The sequence below is a fragment of the Vigna umbellata genome, chromosome 4 (genome assembly GCF_029865625.1).
Source record: "Vigna umbellata cultivar VRB3 chromosome 4, Vumbellata_1.0, whole genome shotgun sequence".
In the NCBI taxonomy this organism is placed as follows: Eukaryota; Viridiplantae; Streptophyta; class Magnoliopsida; order Fabales; family Fabaceae; genus Vigna; species Vigna umbellata.
Window position 1 is genome coordinate 69,420,028 of NC_142168.1, and position 8,178 is coordinate 69,428,205.

Here is an 8,178-nt window from a genome sequence, read left to right on the forward strand (position 1 = left end):
GTCATTCACTTGTTGAATTTTAAGAAGCAAAATTGGCTTGGAATCATCACACCACACGGCCTAGGCAACCAGCTGTCAAGGAATCTTCTTTCTCTTTTAAAGTAAAGGACACCAATGGAAAGGGACCACCACTTGGAAGCATACGGTGATTAATGGAGAACATTAAGCTGCCACGTCTAGCACCAAATAGGGGTGACATCCAGCAAAAAGAAAATGGTGCTGAATTGGTGCAGCAGCCCACACGGACAGCAGCTTCAGCACTCCTAGGAACTCATCACGGCCCACGCTCCACACCTTCACCACGTTCCAGCAGCACACGTAGACGGGCTGAGAAAAAATAGCTCCAAGTTTCTTAAGGTTGATCCAGTAAAGCATGTGGGCTGATTCATGTTTCACGGAGAGCTTCACGATCCAGCAGAGGGTAGCGCCCAGCTTGCACAAGGTAGAAGCAGCAGTATAGGGGTGTATCCAGCAAGGGCTTCACGGGAAGAAGCCTTCAGGCAGCAGCAAGCCATGAGCACGTGGCACCCAACCCATACGCACTGCTTGAAGCATCTAGAAGCTGGCACACTCCACGCCTACAGTCCAACACAGCAGCAAGGGCACATGTGTGCTTAAAAAGAAAAGCGTAGCTGCCACCTAGGGGGTGTCTCGGTTTTGGGGGGGCATCCAGCCGCCACTCTCGGAGTTTTGTTTTTTTAGGCTTTTGGCTTTGAACGTTTTAGGGAATGTAGGAGAAAGGGTGTCTTAGCTTGGTGCTGGAAGAAGGTTCTCGGCCTGGAGATAAGCACGTTGAGGAGTGTGTGTCTCGGCCTGGGCAGAACAGAGTTGCCACCTTGCACACGGGAATCAGCTTTGGAGAAATGGATGCAGTGAGGATGGCTGGAGCCACGAGACATGGGGATTTTCATTTTTCCATTTTGGACGGAGAGAAAGGAAGAAGCACAAATTGTTTAAGTTTCTTAGAAGCTCTGATTCATGATACTCACGGTTATGTTATTTTGCTTATGCACATGGTGATATTACTTTTAAAACACTGATTGCATTGAATGAAGTGTGGCTTTCATTTTGCTTAGAATCACATTTATTTTTCTTTCTTTTAATTAGAAGCACGTTGAGGAGTGTGGTGTGTCACGACTTGCTTGCTTGCAAACGGAGGCAGCCCGTTGTAAGCAGTAGCGGTGCTACTCCTTAGGAAGTCTTTTTATTTTATTTTCTTTCACTTAGGAAAAGCAAAAGCTGATTTAAATTGGAGCAGTGTATTTAATTTTAAATTGGTGTCTTTATTCTCGGGTTGCATTTAATGTTTTAGCTTAAGTGTTGCATTTTTATAATTTGAATTGTGTTTGAATATTTATCTATTGTATTATTTTCTCTAAATGTTTTCATGCACTTTAATGCTTTCAATTATATTCGGTCGTGTTTTATTTAATTTCCAGTTTAATTTAATTTTACCGCAACCAAAAAAAATCACACAACCCCCCTGCGTGTTTGGCCTGAGAATTGAACCACATTTGCTCCTTGAGAGACGACCTAGGAGGCACATCCTAGTACTATACTGCATTCTTTTATGCAAACAACTTTTGTGGGAGGTGCGACCCTCTCAACAATCATCAAGCCTAGGAATGGGATGTCTATACTTGATTGTGATGTTGTTGATAGCTCTACAATCACAACACATGCGCCACTTCCCATCGTTTTTTGGTACAAGCAACACTGGTACAGCACAGGGACTTAGACTTTTTAAACTAAGCCTTTATCTAGCAACTCTTGGACTTGTGTCTCAATCTCCTTAGTTTCTTGGGGGTTTGTCCTATAGGCTGGCCTATTAGGAAGAATTGCCCCTGGAATGAAATCAATTTGATGTTCTATTCCTCTTATGGGTGGAAGCCCTTTTGGAATTCTTTTGGAAATAGATCATCAAATTCTTTCAAAAGTTTTTGAATGGGTGGAGAAGGAGTTGAAGTCTTTGGATCACTAGCTATGCATGTAAGTGTCCCTTGACAAAGAAGAAGGTATGAAGGTTGCTCAACTTGAAGTGTATTGATTAGAGTCTTTTTGTTTAAAAGAACTTCATGTTGAGTGACCTTAGGTGGTACACTTATCTCTATACCCTTCTTTCTTTTTGACTTTTTCTTTTGATCATGTTCTTGCTTTCTTAACAACTTCATTTGTGCTTGATCCTTAGCCACTTGGGTAGGAGTCAAAGGATGAAGCACAAACTTCTTGTCCTTTTGATGGATAGTGATGATATTGGTTAGACCATGATGGATAGTTTGATGATCAAATTGCCATGGTCTCCCTAATAACACATGACATGCTTCCATGGGAACTATATCACACAAAACTTCATCTTTGAAGTTCCCAATGGAAAATGCCAACTTCACTTGATTCTTGACTATTATATCCCCATCTTCATTTAGCCAATGAAGTTTATAAGGTTTTGGATGGGGTATAATATCAAGCTTCAACTTCTCAACCAACCTTGTGCTACAACAATTGCAACAAGATCCACTATCAACAATGAGAGAACAATGATTTTCTTGAATTTTACATCTTGTGTGAAAGATGTTCTCTCTTTGTGATAGGTGTTCAAGACTTGGTTGGTTGCTAAGTATCCTTCTCACCATGAGAAGTTGTCCATCATCAGCATATATTTCCTCTTCCCTTTCTTCTTCCTCACTCTCACTTTGACTAGTTGGGGTGTCACTTTCACTACTATAAATGTCCTTGCCTTTCAAAATGATGTTTCTTTTTGTAGGACATTGAGTAGCTACATGACCCCTTCCTAGACATTTGAAGCATTTGATTTCACTTGTTCTGGTGTGTGAGGGTGTCTCTTTCTTGGGTCTCTCTTCTATTTTGGCTAGAGGTTTAAATGGCTCTTTTTCTTTAAAAATTTTCTTTTCAAAAGTAGTTGAACTTGAATTCTTTTAGAAGAAGATTTTCTCAAGTTTTGTTGTTCTACCTTTATACACATTTGAACAAGATCATTCAAATCTCTATAAGGTAGAAGTTCAACCCTATCCTTATGTCAAAATTGAGCCCACTTAAAAATCTAGCTAAAGTAGTTTCTGGACCTTCTACTATGCCTGCCCTCATCATATACAACTCCATCTTTTGTCTATATTCCTCAACTGTCATAGACCTTTGTTGTAACCTTTGGAGTTTATCCATGAGTTCTCTATTGTAGTAGGAGGGAATGTGTCTCCTCCTAAGGGCAGACTTGAGATCATTCCAATAGTGGATGGGAGGGGCTTGATGTCTAAGCCTCTCTTGGACCAAGGCAGTCCACCAATACATTGCATACCCTTGAAAGCTTAGGGTAGCTAGGAGACCTTCCTCTCTTCACTCACTTGGTGGCATTCAAACAATTGTTCTACCTTCATCTCCCAATCAAGATAAGCCTCTACATTGTCCTTCCCATGGAAGTGAGGCAACACCATTGACTTCTTTAGGGGGTGGGGGTGCATGAGAATTTCTCCTATGCCTCTAGAAGTAGAAGGCTGATGAGGGTAATAATCACCCAGACTCAAGACATCCCTCCCTCTTGAGAGTTTTCACTCTGACTTCCCCTAGACTTACTTTTCCTTATCATCTCAACTCATCTTGAATAACAGCATTTTGAAGCTCTCTATTGGCTTTCTCTTCATTCATTTCTCTTCTTATTTCCTTGAATTCATTAACTAAAGTTTGAAGAGAAAAATGTTCTTTTTCACTATCACTAATCCTAGGAGAATGCCTTCTAGACATTATGATGGACTTAAATGTTATTCTTGAAGTAAAGACTAGAGATTTTCGCTTGAAAGCAATATTCCAGGTAAGGGAGGTGATTCACTAGGAATGCTTAAGTACCAAGCCTTATCCTTGCCAAATATGCTTCTGGCTACTTACTAGAGTCCTTAGATCAAAATCACTCTTAAATCCACTTAAGTCTTAAAGACAACAAAGAAAACACAAAGCAAAGAAAAGACACAACCTAACTCTAAATTCGGACCCCTAAGAGAGCTTCCTATTCGCACAAGATATATGCTATCTAGTCGAGAATGGGAAAGCAATTAAAGTGAGGTCTCCTAGGTGAGGCTTAGACTTTGGATCTAAGACACACTCACCGTCTACCAATTTTAAAGTGATGAGACTTTAGTCAAGTTAGCAAATGAGGGAAGAACACTTATGAGCTCTTCCACTTCACTTGCTTGAAATGGCCAACTTACAAAAAAACAAAAAAAAAAGAAAGTGCTAATACAATTAGACTTTGCAAAAAGGAAAAGAGAAAAGGTTTGACAATGCAACTTTGGCTTCTCTCAAATAAAACTGAGTGATTCTGGATGCAATCACGCAAGGCTCACAGTTGTGGGTTAGGCGAATTTAATTGGCAGCAATCAAACTGCTATTACAGTATCAGCAGCAGCTATGTTTCCAGCAAGTCAATTTCTGCAGCACCGTAGTCACCATGCCTTGTGTTTCCGTCAAATCTCCACTTCCTAGGAGGCTACCAATGATGAAGGATCTCTAGATAGCCCAATCCCATGTAATTATACCTCAAACAGATTATAAATCAGCAGGAGATTAGAAAAGGAAATGAAGCAACTGCACAGAATTGTCTCAGAAAAATACTGCACTACAACACCTTTTATCAAACAGGTGGTAGGCCAGAAAGCCAATGACTGAGAATAAAGCAAGAAAAGGAGATGCAAACACGGAGGCACAACAAAAAGAACCTAGGAAAAGTTCTAGAGTATATTAATAAAGCAAGAAATCAAAACAAGCTGCAATGGACTCAAATTCGGAGACAATTAGAAATTGATCAAAACTGTTTGATGAATTGTCTGAATGAACAATCAGTTTGGTGCACCAAATTTTGCAGATTCAACTTGCACTGGCCAATCAGCTTTTTAATTTGCAATATTTGTTTCTGTTATATTGTTTTTAACATTGAATACGGTTGACCAAGCTTTTGCTAACAAATTTAGATTATTGGATTGCACCAAAACAGTGTGTACAAATAACTTTGTAGTATGCAGCTTGCACCAAGAAAAGAAGACTAAAACTGGTGGTTTAGAGAATAAAATTGTGCAGGGTTATTTCAATGTAAAATTTCTTTGCATAACCAATTTTAATTCATCAAATCAAACGTGTTGATACTGAAATTTGATGCAGAAACTTATGATAACAGATTTTGACTCATTCAACCCTTTTTATGCAGCAAAATGAAGAACTCAACCACCCAGATTTTAGTGCACTGAATCAAACGACCTTTGAACACTGAAATGTGTCCATATACAGCATTTAAAACTTGTTAAAAGTGCTGGAAATAGTTGCAAAGATGTTCAGCAGTGATCTAATACTGAAACAGAATAATAAAAAAATACTGGACTAAGCAAAGCAGTGCAGTTCGGCCAACTGCAGATTAGATGCAATGTGAGTTTTCCAATGATGCTACTAAGCCTTTTGCAGAAGAAATTCAGTGCTTAGATGATGTGCATCAAGTACTAACTCAGTTTGGGCATTCAATCACAGATATAATTCACCAATTTCTTTCAAATAGACACACAAAACTATTCTATTGCTCAAAAATTGGTGTCACAAATCATGCACTTGAGCTCCCACTGAGTTTGTCATGGCTCATTTAATGTGCAGATAATGACAACTTCTTCAGTTTATTCAGATATAGCAGAGCACACAATTTTTAAACCAGATTTGAAGACAGAAATGTAAACACACATGACTGAACATTACAGGAAAAGATGCTCAAACAAAAAAAAGACTCAAACAACACAATTGGACCGATTAAAATGATGACACACAATCAAAATAAAACGAGCACACAAGAACAGACTCAAACAGAACCTAATAACACCAGAAAATGAATAGAACAGTGAAACAGATTCAAAGACAGCAAAAGAGCATGATGACAGTGTGGAATTTAAAAAGAACACTTAGCTCACTGGTGCATTTCGAACCAGGGTCTGAATACCACATGATAGCTCCAGCTTTGGTGCTATTCTGCAGATCCGTGAGCTTCCAGGGAAGAAAGGCAGTGACAGCAGAAGAACAAGATGAAAAAGGTCTAGACTGTGCAGTAGCAACGGATGAATATGTGGACGAAGAGTTTGGATGAGGTGCTTTGGGGAAATGGAGCTAGCTCAGATAGACTTCATCAATGGAAGGAAGCTAAAGGAGATTTGGTAGGAAGCACAGGAGTGACTTTCGGTGGGAGAAGACGCTGGAAATTGCATCAGCAAATCTATTCTCTCAATTCATCAAAAGTGAGCTACAAGCTTTGCCTATGAGATTTTATAGATCAATCTCAAAGCTTAAGCAAGCCTTTTACACGTTTTTAGATCTGAAATGCTAACCATGTGCTAAATGTGTGGCTTCTAGAAAGCCTTATGAAACACGTGACAAATGAGTTTTACATGTGGAGAAACAATTACTAATGCCACCCCATAGAAAGATAAGCACACCCCTTCTTGTGTGGAAATGTCCATTTTACCCTTCTCCATGTTTTGGCAAATTTGTAACATCTTCTTGTTCTCCAATTTTCCATCCAAAAATAGCAAATAGTATTTGACCTTGGGGAGAATACTCATCTTGGAGCTTTTTGGCCATCCCTCTTGGGATGGGTCCTATGGTGCTAGGCCACAAAATGGACGAATTGGATGAAGTGGACGAAGTGGACGAAGTAGACGAAGTTGACGAAGGTGACGAAGTGGACAAAGTTGATGAAGTTGGTGAAGTGGACGAAGTCGACCAAGCGGAAGAAGTGGACGAAAATGACGAAGTTGACGATGTCGGCGAAGTGAACGAAGTTGAATAAGTTGACGAAGTGGACAAAGTTAAATAAGTTGACGAAGTGGACGAAGTGGACGAAGTGGACGAAATAGACGAAGTGGACTGATGCGGCTGTCGCGGCCCATCAAATTTGATGTGCATTAAAAATGCAGTATAGTGCTAGGAAGTGACTCCTAGGTCGTCTCTCAAGGACCACATGTGGTTCAAGTAATAGGTTGAAACCGAAAATTAAACTCAACCGAATATAATTGAAGACATTAAAGTTCATGAAAACATTCAACTGGAACATTTAAAATGTTGTGCAGCTAGAATAAAATGAAATACCAAAGTGTGTAAATCCAATTCAATTCAACAAGTAAGCTAAACATCAAAAGCAATTCATCACATAAATGACACAAGAAAAACGCTTGAACAATTAACTTAAATAAGTGAATAAGCTGCTGTAAAATAAAATTTGTGTTGCACCGTCTTTCCATCCGAGGTCGTGACATATGTGACCGTGCCTTTCTCTCCAGCCAAAATGAATCAGCATCTCCCAAAATCAATTACCGTTTGCAGCTGCTTCCAGGATGTTTTATACCGTACACCTACTAAAATGAAAATCTACACCTCTCTTTCCTCCAATTAAAAATGAATCATCACCGTGCAGTGAGTCAGCTATTTGAAACACAGTGGAATTGGAATAAAATAAACAAGGCTTGGGCTAAACATTTAATGTAACCGAGCTTGGATGTGGCAAATGCAATGAAAATGTTGGATGTGGCTTCTCCCCTTTGTTGGACGTGACAGCGCGCTCTTCTCCATTTCCCATCCACCTTGCGGCTGCACCTCCTTTCCTTTTCTTTCCAGGATAATCACCATGCACCAAATTTAAAAGAAAGAAATCACGGTGCTGCACCACTTCTTCGTTCCATGAATCTTGGTGCGTCTAGAAAAAGAAAATGAAATGTTTCTCCCCTGTGCACACACGTTGCTCTAGCAAAGAAAATGAACCAACTTGCTTCTCAAGATGAGACCACCGTTTAACACTTCTTCCAGCCCTCACCAAGTGCCTTCCTGAAGCAAGCGTGCAGCTCCTTTTTGGGATGTGGCAGTGCTCTCTTCTCCAGCCAAAACGAACTCCAAGAGCGTGCAACGTTGGACAATAAAATCATAAACTTAAACGTCAATAAAAAGTGCATGAACCAAAAATAAAAAGGGCAATGAGTAAATCAGCCAAAGTAACTTGGAGCTTTTTCATCCATCTCTGTAACAGCGTTCCACAAAACAAAAAACGTTCCTAGCTAAGAGAAAAAAACTAAATGAGTGTGGCAGCTGGGTCACACCCCTCTACACGTCCAGCCCCCTCTTTCAAAATGAAATGTGCTTTTCTTTTATGTGGGA